This window comes from Monodon monoceros, unplaced genomic scaffold (assembly GCF_005190385.1).
Source record: "Monodon monoceros isolate NGI ecotype Baffin Bay Population unplaced genomic scaffold, NGI_Narwhal_1 Super_Scaffold_1, whole genome shotgun sequence".
Taxonomy (NCBI): domain Eukaryota; kingdom Metazoa; phylum Chordata; class Mammalia; order Artiodactyla; family Monodontidae; genus Monodon; species Monodon monoceros.
Genome location: NW_021703765.1, coordinates 5,874,273 through 5,885,990, shown reverse-complemented (window position 1 = coordinate 5,885,990; position 11,718 = coordinate 5,874,273).

Sequence of the window (11,718 nt, the reverse complement as noted above, 5' to 3'; positions counted from 1 at the left end):
AAGAAACTGAGCTGCAGCAGAAGGGGAAAGGGGGTGTCTTCCCAGGCAGTTCCATAATTAGAGACACTGTAGAAATGTCCAGAGGAGATATTTCAAATAATGGTTGCTGGTTTTAAGATAAAATTCTCTCTTAATATCATCTTGATATGGAATCTACAGTTTCTTGCTAGTGCTTTGATGGAGGTGGGTGTGCATATGTGAGGAGGACTGGGGGTGGGGTGAAGACTGAAAAGAGAGCTGGGGGTTTCCCTGGTGGCACAGTGGTGGGGAGGCGCAGTGGTTGGGAGTCCGCCTGCTGATGCAGGGGACACGGGTTCGTGCCCCGGTCCGGGAGGATCCCACATGCCGCGGAGCGGCTGGGCCCGTGAGCCATGGCCGCTGAGCCTGCGTGTCCGGAGCCTGTGCTCCGCAACGGGAGAGGCCACAACAGTGAGAGGCCCGCGTACAGCCAAAAAAAAAAAAAAAGAAAAAGAAAAGAGAGGTGTGGGTGGATGGAGGCTCCAAGAAGAGGATTAGGGAACAGTTGACACCAGTTGAAGTTACAGAGATTTTAAAAGATTGTCTTTCCCATTTAAGAGGCTAGGAAAGTGGGCTAATTTCCCATTTAATATTCTCTGTCTTTCTGATGACTTCTGTCTCTTCAGCTCCTCTGGGTTGTTTTGAGGCTCTGGGCACCGGAAAAAAAGGCTGAGGGAGAGGGAGCTGGGCCCTGCCTGTCTCAGCCTTGACTGTGCAGCCCAGACACGCACAGAGGCCCTCAGCTTACCCTGCAAGATTTACCGTTTCTAAGTATTTAAGGGAAACTTCAATTATTATCTGACCATGAAGTTAACTGATCAGAGCCTTCGGTCACCGTGGGTGAAAACGACCATAGACTTTACAGAATTACTTTTAGAAGCAAAATAAACATCAGAAAAACAACTGCTGTGAGAAGCAGCAACAGCTACAGACATTTTGTGTGTTGTTGGTGCTGGATTTCCTTGTATGCCTTTGAGTATTCGGGGCTTTGCTTTGGCTCACACTTAGGTTACACTAGATCCGTTTTTATCCTTTCAAATTTCACTTTATGCTTTATTAGGGCATTCAGAACTTTATTCAAATGACAGGTTAGCTCTGCTCCTAAGATGATATACTTTGAGGACCCTACCTGAGGCTCCAACCATTGCATGCTTTTTAAATTTTTCTTTTTTCCATTTTGAGTGGTTTGAATAGGAACTAATCCTAGCTATGTGTGAATTCCAAAAATAATTCAGTCGGCTGAATTCCGATTGTTATTTCCTGAGCCTCAGTATTTTTCTGTCACTCATGTGCAAGAAGTATTTGTTCAACAATGGAGGCGCCCCTTTGCAGAACTCTGTCTCTTTCTGTCTCTGTCTCTCTCTATAGCTCTCTTCTTTCTGATATTCTGTCCCACAAATTCTAATCAATTTGACCTCTTCCAACTCCAAATTTTGTTTCCTAGACTCAAAATTACTACCAGGATATGTTTGCGTATCCACTCCTAGGCTGATTTTTGACTACTTCCCAACAAAAGCTGGGACAATCATGATTCATCTTATGTGTTTCTCCTGTCAGGGGTCACAGGTCTGCGTAGTCTGTGGTCCAATGTTTGAAAAGAGTTGTTTTATAATGTTTGTCACGTGTTCTATCTGCTTAAGCCAAGATGATAAAATTTGCTGGCTCGATCTACGTTAAAAACCAAAATAATTGTTTTTTTAATTCAGTTTTAAATCACTGTAATTGAGGCAGGAGATAGATGGGCCCCAGTCTGAGCAGCTAGACTTGTCCCCTGTGGACAGAAACTCCAAAACAGCAGAAGTGAGAGAAGAGCTGAGCCCTGGCCAGATAAGAGACAAAAGACCACATATTCCTTGTTCTCGAGGTCAGGAGATCTTCCTGACTACACACACCCAGAAAGGCTCCTTGAAGGTCAAAAAGGAGGGGGCATCACCTCGTAGGAAGTGATGGCAACCTACTCACAGGCCTCTTTGCTAGAATCCATCTTGGCTGAGAGATGCACACACACACGGGAGGACCCTGAGATAAACCAAAAACGGGCTCAGAATCAGGCAAAGCAAGGTGATTGGCCGAAGGAAACCCAGAAGAAATGCACCATGTAAGTGATTCAAACTCCCAAGAGCGTGCATCTCTCTCTCTCTGAGCCCGCCCTTGTGTCTATCCACACGTATCCGTATGATTTTCCTACTAATAAACACTTTACTTGTTTCACTACTTTCCGTCTCTATGTGGAAATTCACTTCTACACAGCTGACGGGCCAGGGTCTTGTCACTGGCCACTTCTCCCTGGTAGTCTGGTGGCCAGGATTCAGCCCTTTCACTGCCGCAGCCTGACTTCAATCTCTGGCCAGGGAACCGAAACCCTGCTTCTAGCCGCTGCAGGCTGAGGCCACCCGAGATCATAATTATCTTGCGTTATTTTCACATCATCTTTCAAATTTTTCTGGTTAGTGTAGCCTTATGTTGGCTGTGCTTTGGATAATTAAAGGAAACAACTTCCATGAACACTCTGGAAAAGTATCTGGGAACAGATTTACAGCTATTGTTTTGAGACAGAAATAGCGTGCAGACCGCCCAGGAAAACTATTTTCAATTAAAGGTGACGGGACAATTAGGATAGATTTGCAGAAACACTCTGGCATGTTCAGAAATTCTCAGGATGGAGAATGATTCAATAAGGAAGAGGAATTTCCTATGGTCAGGCAGGTAAGGCTTTGGACTGTATTAGCAGTATCTTTTTTCTATAAAACTTTTAGGGCTAGAACAGTTGGGAATTTCAGGTTATATATGTATTTTTAAATTTTAAATAAAATGTTAAGACTAAGATAAAGCTTCAATTTAACACTGTTAATCATTTTGTCATTGTTAACTATTTTCTCATAAAACATGTTTCAAATTTGTTTCTTTTTAGTTTTTTTTTCCAGATTACTTTCTGCATATTTGATCAAAAGAACAGGAATTTGACATGCAGTTTGACCAAATTGTGATTTATTCAATTTAATTGATTTTAAATAAATTTATACCAGGATTGGGTCTACGTGTACGTATTACTTCTTTACGTATGGATCCTTCCATAAGAGAACTGCTCATTTATCTGAAGAAAGAATTAGCCTTCTACAACAATAATCCACAAATGTGAGCCCAGTGTCAAGCTCTAATTGTAGTGTCCAGTAATGTGTTCAGTATACGTAATTATTAGGCAACTAGGCTTAATCCATCGATTTTATTCTTATAATAACTGGTGATTTTAATTTTGTTGGATTAGATATTGATTAAAAAATAAAGAACTCCAGAACTTCAAAACTAACCTGAGCTTATATGTCATTGCAAAGTAATAAAAGAAAGATCCTTGGTTTTCTTCTGCATAAGCATTGGTTGATTTCAGATATAGAGCCTCTTTTTCTCAAAAAAACATCGCTCCATAAATGTGGGAAGGTTTTAATCCTCAGTACTTTTGCATATATTCTGCCGTTGGCCAGCTAATATATTTTCTACATATATGACAAAGATACTGATTTCCAGAATGCTTTTTTTCTTTTTTTTTTTTCGGTACGCGGGCCTCTCACTGTTGCGGCCTCTCCTGTTGCGGAAAACAGGCTCCGGACGCGCAGGCTCAGCGGCCATGGCTCACGGGCCCAGCCGCTCCGCGGCATGTGGGATCTTCCCGGACCGGGGCACGAACCTGTGTGCCCTGCATCGGCAGGCGGACTCTCAACCACTGCGCCACCAGGGAAGCCCTGTCCAGATTGCTTTTGGTAACTCTAGCATTTGCCTTCTTGAGTAGTCCTAGTATTAGCAGTTACCAGGTGACTACTAGAATTAATTAATCATTGTGCTCTCAAAAAGAAAAGAAAAGAAGAGAAAAAACTAAGCAGAAAATGGTAAACTCTTCTCTGTATAATTACTTTTTGATTTTTTTCTTTCCTTTCCTGTCCTTTCTTCTTTCATTTCTTCCTTCCTTCTTTCTTTCCTTCCTTCCTTTCTTCCTCTTTCTTATTTTATTTAGGGAGAGCACAGAAATATTGCACTTCCAATGACCAGAAGAATGATAAAGGTGTTTAATTTCCTAATTTGGAGAATAAATTCTAGCACCAACCACAAAATAGTCTTCCAGTACATTTACATATCTGATCAGTAAATAGCAAGTGGGTAAAACTGTACTTGCCCCAAAAGGTGGGACAATTTGCTTGGAAAACTATTTAGGTTCTTTCTGTACAGGAAAAGCTACAAAGTTCCTCAAACCTAAGAATTAAAATGAAACAAAAAAAAAAAGAAAAAAGGGGAAAAAATATTTTAGACTTTTTTTTTAATTGATTTTCTAAAAATACATTAGCATTTAAAAATAGTTTGGCTGTGCACACAGATATACACAGAATAGGATTAGCTAAATTAAAAACATTAAAATTACAGATTGGTTCAATTTTTCACTTTGATAATCTCCATTTCCCCCTTTTAAGTGAATTTATCAATCTAACTGACTCATAACCAACAAAAATGCGTTTCTTGTATCTTTCTCTGTATTGGGACAGCATGGACTTGTAACAGGAAAACCAAAATCTGACCTTTGGAGGCAGATGTAGCTGAGAGGAAAGTGTTTCAATGTCCACATTTAAATATGGAGTTAGTCATAGCTTCTTCCCAGAACTTAAGGATTCAATATATAGAGGCTGATCTATAACGGATGTGAAATGCCTAGGCATAGCTTTCTTCTCCCAACCACACTGTCTCCTTTAGGCTCTGCCGAAGCGTCCCACTCTAATGAAAAGAACAGAAGTCCTACTCTTTCACAGGGTTCTTTTGCAGATTAAATGGGTCGACATATGTCAAGCCTTTAGCACTTTGCTCAGTAAATCAGTTATTTCCATACATGACATCTAAGGAAACATTAATTTGAAAAATAGTAAAAATAAATAACATTTTCCCTACACACTCCCACTGTTGCAGGGGCAAGGATATTCCTTAACTTGTCCTCCTTACACTGCCAAAGGGTCTCAGAGAAGAAAGCGACCTACTGCTTGAAGATTTTTATATTCCTGGGCCTTCACAATTGTATACTGATGAAGATATTCGAAGTTGCACTTTGTATCTATTTAAGTTGGATACTATAGAGAATGCGATGAATAAACTCAGCCTAGTGGGATCTAACCATTCATCCACCTGTGTGATCTGCAATTATTCCTAGCACTGCCGTTCCAGTATTCTCACACCCAATTTGCCGTAAGAATACAAGTAAAATACAAATTACTCTATTTTCCCTCGTACTGTAAGTTTTCTTTCAAGTAACTTTGTGATATATTTTCTCTGTTTTTCCTTCCCATCATTGTACTTCCGGATTGGAATAACTGTCTCTAAGACAATCATTCTAAGCCATAATTCTATATGTATTTAGTTTTTCAGAATGTAGTTCAGAGACTTGTATTTGTGCCTCTTTCTTCAAAACTAAATATTTCTCATGCTGCTCTATGATCTTTTGTTTTTTCTTTTAAGCTGAAGAAATCATTAAAAAATCAGAATCCATAAAAATTGGTGGTTTCCTTCATGGGTGATTTTATTATATCATAATAGAAAATGTGTCTGAAACCATACTAAACTATGACTTATATTTTCATTTATACTTAGATAAAATGTTTGATGGGTTGTGTATTATAAATTCTTTGCAGTCAGTACAAATTATTCTGTAAACTCATTGAAGGAATAGCTATAAAATATGCATGTCAATTAGGTGATCTCAACTGCAAGTTTGTTGTGCTCAAATAATTAACTTAAAGTAGCATATAAATATACTGGCTTTTCAGAGGCATAAATGATTACCAAAGTGTCTTATAAATTGTTTAATTTAGACCTTGGATGGTTTTCAAAGAATCCTATTCTAGACATAAACATTCATAATATTAAAAGACAAGGCTTGGGCTTCCCTGGTGGCGCAGTGGTTGGGAGTCCGCCTGTCAATGCGGGGGGCGCGGGTTCGTGCCCCGGTCTGGGAGGATCCCACGTGCCATGGGGCGGCTGGGCCCGTGAGCCATGGCTGCTGGGTCTGCGCGTCCGGAGCCTGTGCTCCGCAACGGGAGAGGCCACAACAGTGAGAAGTCCGCGTACCGCAAAAAGGGAAAAGGAAAAAGGAAAAAAAAAAAAAAAAAAGACAAGGCTTGGCTTGGATGCCATTCCTTCCCAGAGGAAATTTTATAATTTCCAGAAAGGGTCCCCCACTCTGTTTTTTTTTTTTTAATTACACCTATTTTTAAAAATTACAGCAAATTACATTTGCATTTATTTTTATACTTCTGTTCATGTGTTTTTTGCCACTTCCTCACATTAGAAAGTAAGCTTAATGAAGGCCTATAAATTTTTTTCTGGCATAAGTTTTAAAAAGTGACTTAATGAGTATATGTATTTAACCTCAGATGATGCACGAGGTTTAAGGGTTGTTTAAGCTCATCACAGTACTAGAAAGTAGAACAGAGTTTGAAGATGTTGCATTCACGGTGGTGGGAAGGGTGGTGGGAGAGTCCTACGGAAAGCAAAAGAACCCTTAAAAATGTTGGTGTATTACTGTGTTCAGCAGATTGATTGCTTCCAATATGGCACCTTAGCTAACCTGAAGGTTTTAGTTTAGCATTGTTGTTGATAAGAAAAATAATTAAACTCCTTGAATGTCTCAAGGAGAAGAAAGACTACCACTTAACCCTGAAATTTATACTGATAAATCTTAAGGAAGTAAAGGAAAGAGAAAATAAAAGGTAAAGAGAAAGAAAGGAAAAGGAGTCAAATTAAGAGAAGCCAGGAATCAAACTTGAGATGTAAGTGCATGTAAATAGTGGAAGAAATGGCCAAAGAGAAAATGTACCTTCAATAAAACGTCTCCTAAGAATGACTTCCATTAAGAGACCTCAAGCAGCAGTTGCCAGGTGTGGAAGACTTTTCTGCAAAGTGCTCTGTCCTTTACCCTCAAGGGGGATAAGAATAGGGCATTCATGGTAAAGGTCCTACAAATCAACGCATGCAACTGTTCTAAAATTCCCCGTGACTATTTATGTATGTTATTATTTTGTTAACTCATCAGATCTCTGGTTAATGTAGATTATCTCTTTATGTCAAAATGTTTGTGTTTTTTTTTTGTCAAAAGAAGATGGTTGTTGTTCCAGCTGTCACATCCTAACTGCTCCCTGGAATATCCATGCTAAAGCCCTTTAGCCCTGCAACGTGTGAATCATTGACAATGACATTTAAAAATCTGTTGGAAAAAAAATATTTTGACTGTGCATCAAGTATTCCAATGAACTAAGGTTTTGTCTTGTCTTTGTGAATTGAATTATTAACTGATCAATCACTGTGCTCTAAGGTAACTGATGGTTTAGGATTTTCTGTTCCTGCAAGGAAATTAAATGCAAATCTATGTCAGTCATCTGTTCACAAAGGCTCCTTTAAGGAATCCACTGGAATACAAATGGAATGTCCCGCAGCAGTTTTGATCTACTGTTACTCACTCTCTTTATTTTATTTTTTCTTAATAACCCCTTCTTTAAGGTGCCTATTTGATTTTTCTCTGACTTTTCTCCCTTAAAAAGGAAATGTGATTTGAAGGTAATATATCAAAGTACTTAACATTGATACAAATTAGAGTTCTGTCTTTTTTCTTTTTTTACACAAGTTTCTAGTGGATATGGACTTTGAGAAGCCTGAGGACAGAATGAACTTTGAAGTCTCAGCTATTTGGGACTTCAAGGAAAGAAGTGTTTCTCCCGTTGAGATTTTTTTTTTTTTTTTTGTAATCATAGCCAGAGAGACATATGCATCCTCTGAAAATCTTGAATGACAAGTTTTGTTTTTTTATTCTCCCAGTACCCTGTGGTAATGAAAATTCATCTAGAATAAATATTTTGGCCACAAGACCTAAAATACAAATTATTTTAATTTTTGATATAACTTATATCCTATTGAATGAAGCTATTTCCATACTAACCTTATATCCTATATCATCCAATTAGTTTTGGTACAGCATTGCCCCTTCTCTTAGTCATTGCTAAAATGAGGAGGGCATGATGAACAAACTTCCCATTCATTCATTCAAAATATTTACTTCACTCTCCCCTGGTCAAGCAAAGTGCAGGTTTTATTATTTTTAAAAAATGAGAACACTCAAATCTCTGCTATTTATGAACTAGCAGTCGATTGGGGAAGACAATAATCGTTCAGCTCTGTGTTCCTTTGACTACAGTGACAGCACCTCAGCCAGGTAATTTCTGACTCAGAGAAGAAATGTTCAACCCAATGGTGACAGCAGCACATTTGCTAATAATATATTGGTGAATCCTTTCCCAATGTCCAAATGAAAAAAAACAAAAGAGCCCAAATAGTTTGACAAGGTCACCTTTCTTTTTTTTTTAAACATCTTTATTGGAGTATAATTGCTCTACAATGGTGTGTTAGTTTCTGCTTTATAACAAAGTGAATCAGCTATACATAAACATATATCCCTGAGCCATCTTGGACTCTTTCTTTCCTAATACATCACATAAGATTACTGAATTTTATACATTCTACTCTAAACACTGCTAATATCTTGTGAGTCTTTTTTCTCTGTGGATCCACTAAAATTTAATGAACTCACAAACCCCATTGTCTGCACCCCTTTGTCACTTTATTTAAACCTATTATCTACTTACTCCAATTTAATGTCATTTCTCAAAGTTGAGGTCTCTTTCCGTCACTCACTGATAAATGCTGTTAATACCAATGTCTCCATTTTTCTCACTATCCAGTTATTTTTTCATTTCAGGAGATTTAACATTCATGCCCATGACACTTTCAAAGGTGTAGCCTCTCAATTTCTTGGCGTCCTTTTCTCCTGTGACCTGTCCCTGAACTGAAATGTTTCCACACATTATCATGATCACACTTTGGAACTTGTAGACCTAGTAACCTAGACCTAGAAGTGTTTCCAACTATCTATTCTCTGTGGGCACCTTTATTTTCAAAGTCCCTTAGGAGTATTAGTCCCAGGATACATGTTCCATAAACAAACTGGCACTTCTAGTCCAATTACCCTTTAATTTCTTACCATATTAGCCGCTTTTTTCTTTCACGTTCCTGGCCATCCAATTTCATTTTTCAATCCAACATTGAATCAGATTCTGTCAAATTACCTCTATGTTTTCCTTCCACCATGGTGCTTGGGTCAAAAGCTCATATCTATATTGAGTCCAGGTGTCTACCCTTTCCATGTTTACAAGGTTTCAACAAAGTGCTGCTAAAGAGAAATCATAAAACTGGGCTGAATATATCAACTATTAATCCATGGTTTCCAGCGTATCCCCACTCTTAGCAGATGCTTAAAAAACTACACCACAAGGACTTCCCTGGTGGCGCAGTGGTTAAGAATCCACCTGCCAATGCAGGGGACACAGGTTCGAGCCCTGGTCTGGCATGATGCCATGTGTCCACATGCTGCAGAGCAACTAAGCCCGTGTGCCTAGAGCCTGTGTTCTGCAACAAGAGAAGCCACTGCAATGAAAATCCTGCGCACCGCAACGAAGAATAGCTCCTGCTTGCTGCAACTACAGAATGCCCATGTGCAGCAACGAAGACCTAATGCAGACAAAAAAAAAAAAAACAAAAAACACTACATCACAGATAAAACAGAAGCATTGGCAGGTCAATATCGGAAATTGCTATTACCGGACATAAGGCTTACCAACATGATACCTATTTTTCCTACAGTCCTCCTGTCCCTATTGATGAAGTGTGTCTGTGAGAATCTCTCCCCCTACATTTTTTTTTTTTTTTTTGCGGTACGCGGGCCTCTCACTGCTGTGGCCTCTCCCGTTGCAAAGCACAGGCTCCGAATGCGCAGACTCAGCGGCCATGGCTCACCGGCCCAGCCGCTCCGCGGCATGTGGGATCTTCCCGGACCGGGGCACGAACCTGTGTCCCCTGCATCAGCAGGCGGACTCCCAACCACTGCGCCACCAGGGAAGCCCTCCCTCTACTTTTTGAATACAGTATTGCTTAAAAGCTGTGGAGGTAGCATGGGTTTGAATCTTCACTCTGCTATTTAATATCTGTCTGATTTTAAAGAATGATATCTTTTCAATGTCTCTGCTTTCTCACCTTTAATTAAAGATAAGTGATAAATACCATTGTTATTACCACTGTCACTGTTCCTGAAGGTCGTTGACTATTCCTCTTGGTGAAAACAAATACATTTCAAGTATCTTTCTTTTTCCTAATTCTCCCTGTCTTCCCCAGATTAGTTTGCCTGCTATGATTGCTTTCCAGAGAGGTTGATCTCTTTCCTAGACAACCTTCGAGCCAATTTCTGGACTACTGATTAGTGCTTTTGGCTACATTGACTTGTGTGGTTTTTTGAGACAGTTTTAAAACGCACTCTCCCTCGAGCGCCGAAGAGCATTTTCTCTGCCTTAACATAGCTTATAAACCAAGTTCCCACTTGGGACAGTTTCAAATAGGTATTTATTCAAACAAAATATAAGTGAACAAAATCCTCTTTCAGAAAATTAGATTTGAGAAAAGCAACTGGCAAAATCACTTTCATCTCATCAGATAAGATTATATAGGGAATTTCATTTCTCATAATGAAACGGAGCAGGACCCTACGGTCCTTGTCCCTCACGTCCTCAGCCTGCCTTTTGTCTGTGGAAAAACCTTAGCCAAAGACTAAATTTAATCCAAGAAGGGAGAAAATGCAGAAACAAAAGAAAACAGTCCAATAAGACTAAATAATAATAGTGTAGTCATTAAGCAAAGTCAAGGACATTTAGTTCCTCCTCAAGGGCTCTAGATAATATTCTGAGCCATATCCTGTGAGCTGTCCTATAGATACTGAAAGCCCCACCAGGTGGAAGAAGTTAACTACATGATGACCAGACTGTAGCCATGACATAAGCCTCCAGAATTCTGAGACCTGGCCTCAAAAACACGGGAACAAACTGACTCTGCAACTGAAGATTAACTGTGCTTAAAACAATCAAGCAACAATGATCAGACCACCTCGTAAACAATCTCGAGGTGACTGTCGGAGCTGCCTGTGCTGTCTCCGCATGTAGCCTCCTCCCTCTGTCTACAAAAGCTCTTGCCCCCTGAGCGTCAAGGTGGAGAGCTGGCCTTTGGACAGAAGTCTGCCCTCCCCTGACCCCCCTCCACTTGCTGGCTTCTGAAATAAAGCAAACTTTCCTTTCCACCATCCTTGCCTATTTATTGGCTGCAGAGCGCCGAGCAGCCGGACGCCACTTCCGGTTACAGGTTTTGGCGCCGAAAGTGCAGCGGCGGCGGCGCTCTCGCGATATCTGGCTCCCGGGTTTTCCGAGCAGAGCTGCGGCCATGACGATGCGCTGGGATAGCTGCTGGGAGCCGGCTGCTTGTGGCTCGCGGCCTCTGTAGTGGGATTTGCGGGAACCTTCCTAGCAGCTGCCGAAACCATTTGTTTCGAGGATCCTCCCTGCTCGGCACTGGCTGCCAACTGACACTTTTTCTTGGTGGAACGGAAACACGCGTGTGGAGAAGCTGAGGAGCTCCAGGACTGAGTAAGTGCACCGGCGTGCGCCCGGGCTAACTTCTCTTTTGAGCACTAGACGTCCTGATGCATGGCTGACCATGAGGACCCTTTGTGAGCCCTGAGTGTCCTATGGGCATTTTTCCAGTTGGTTCTGACGTGTGTCTACTGTTGAGGACCATTTGTGAGCA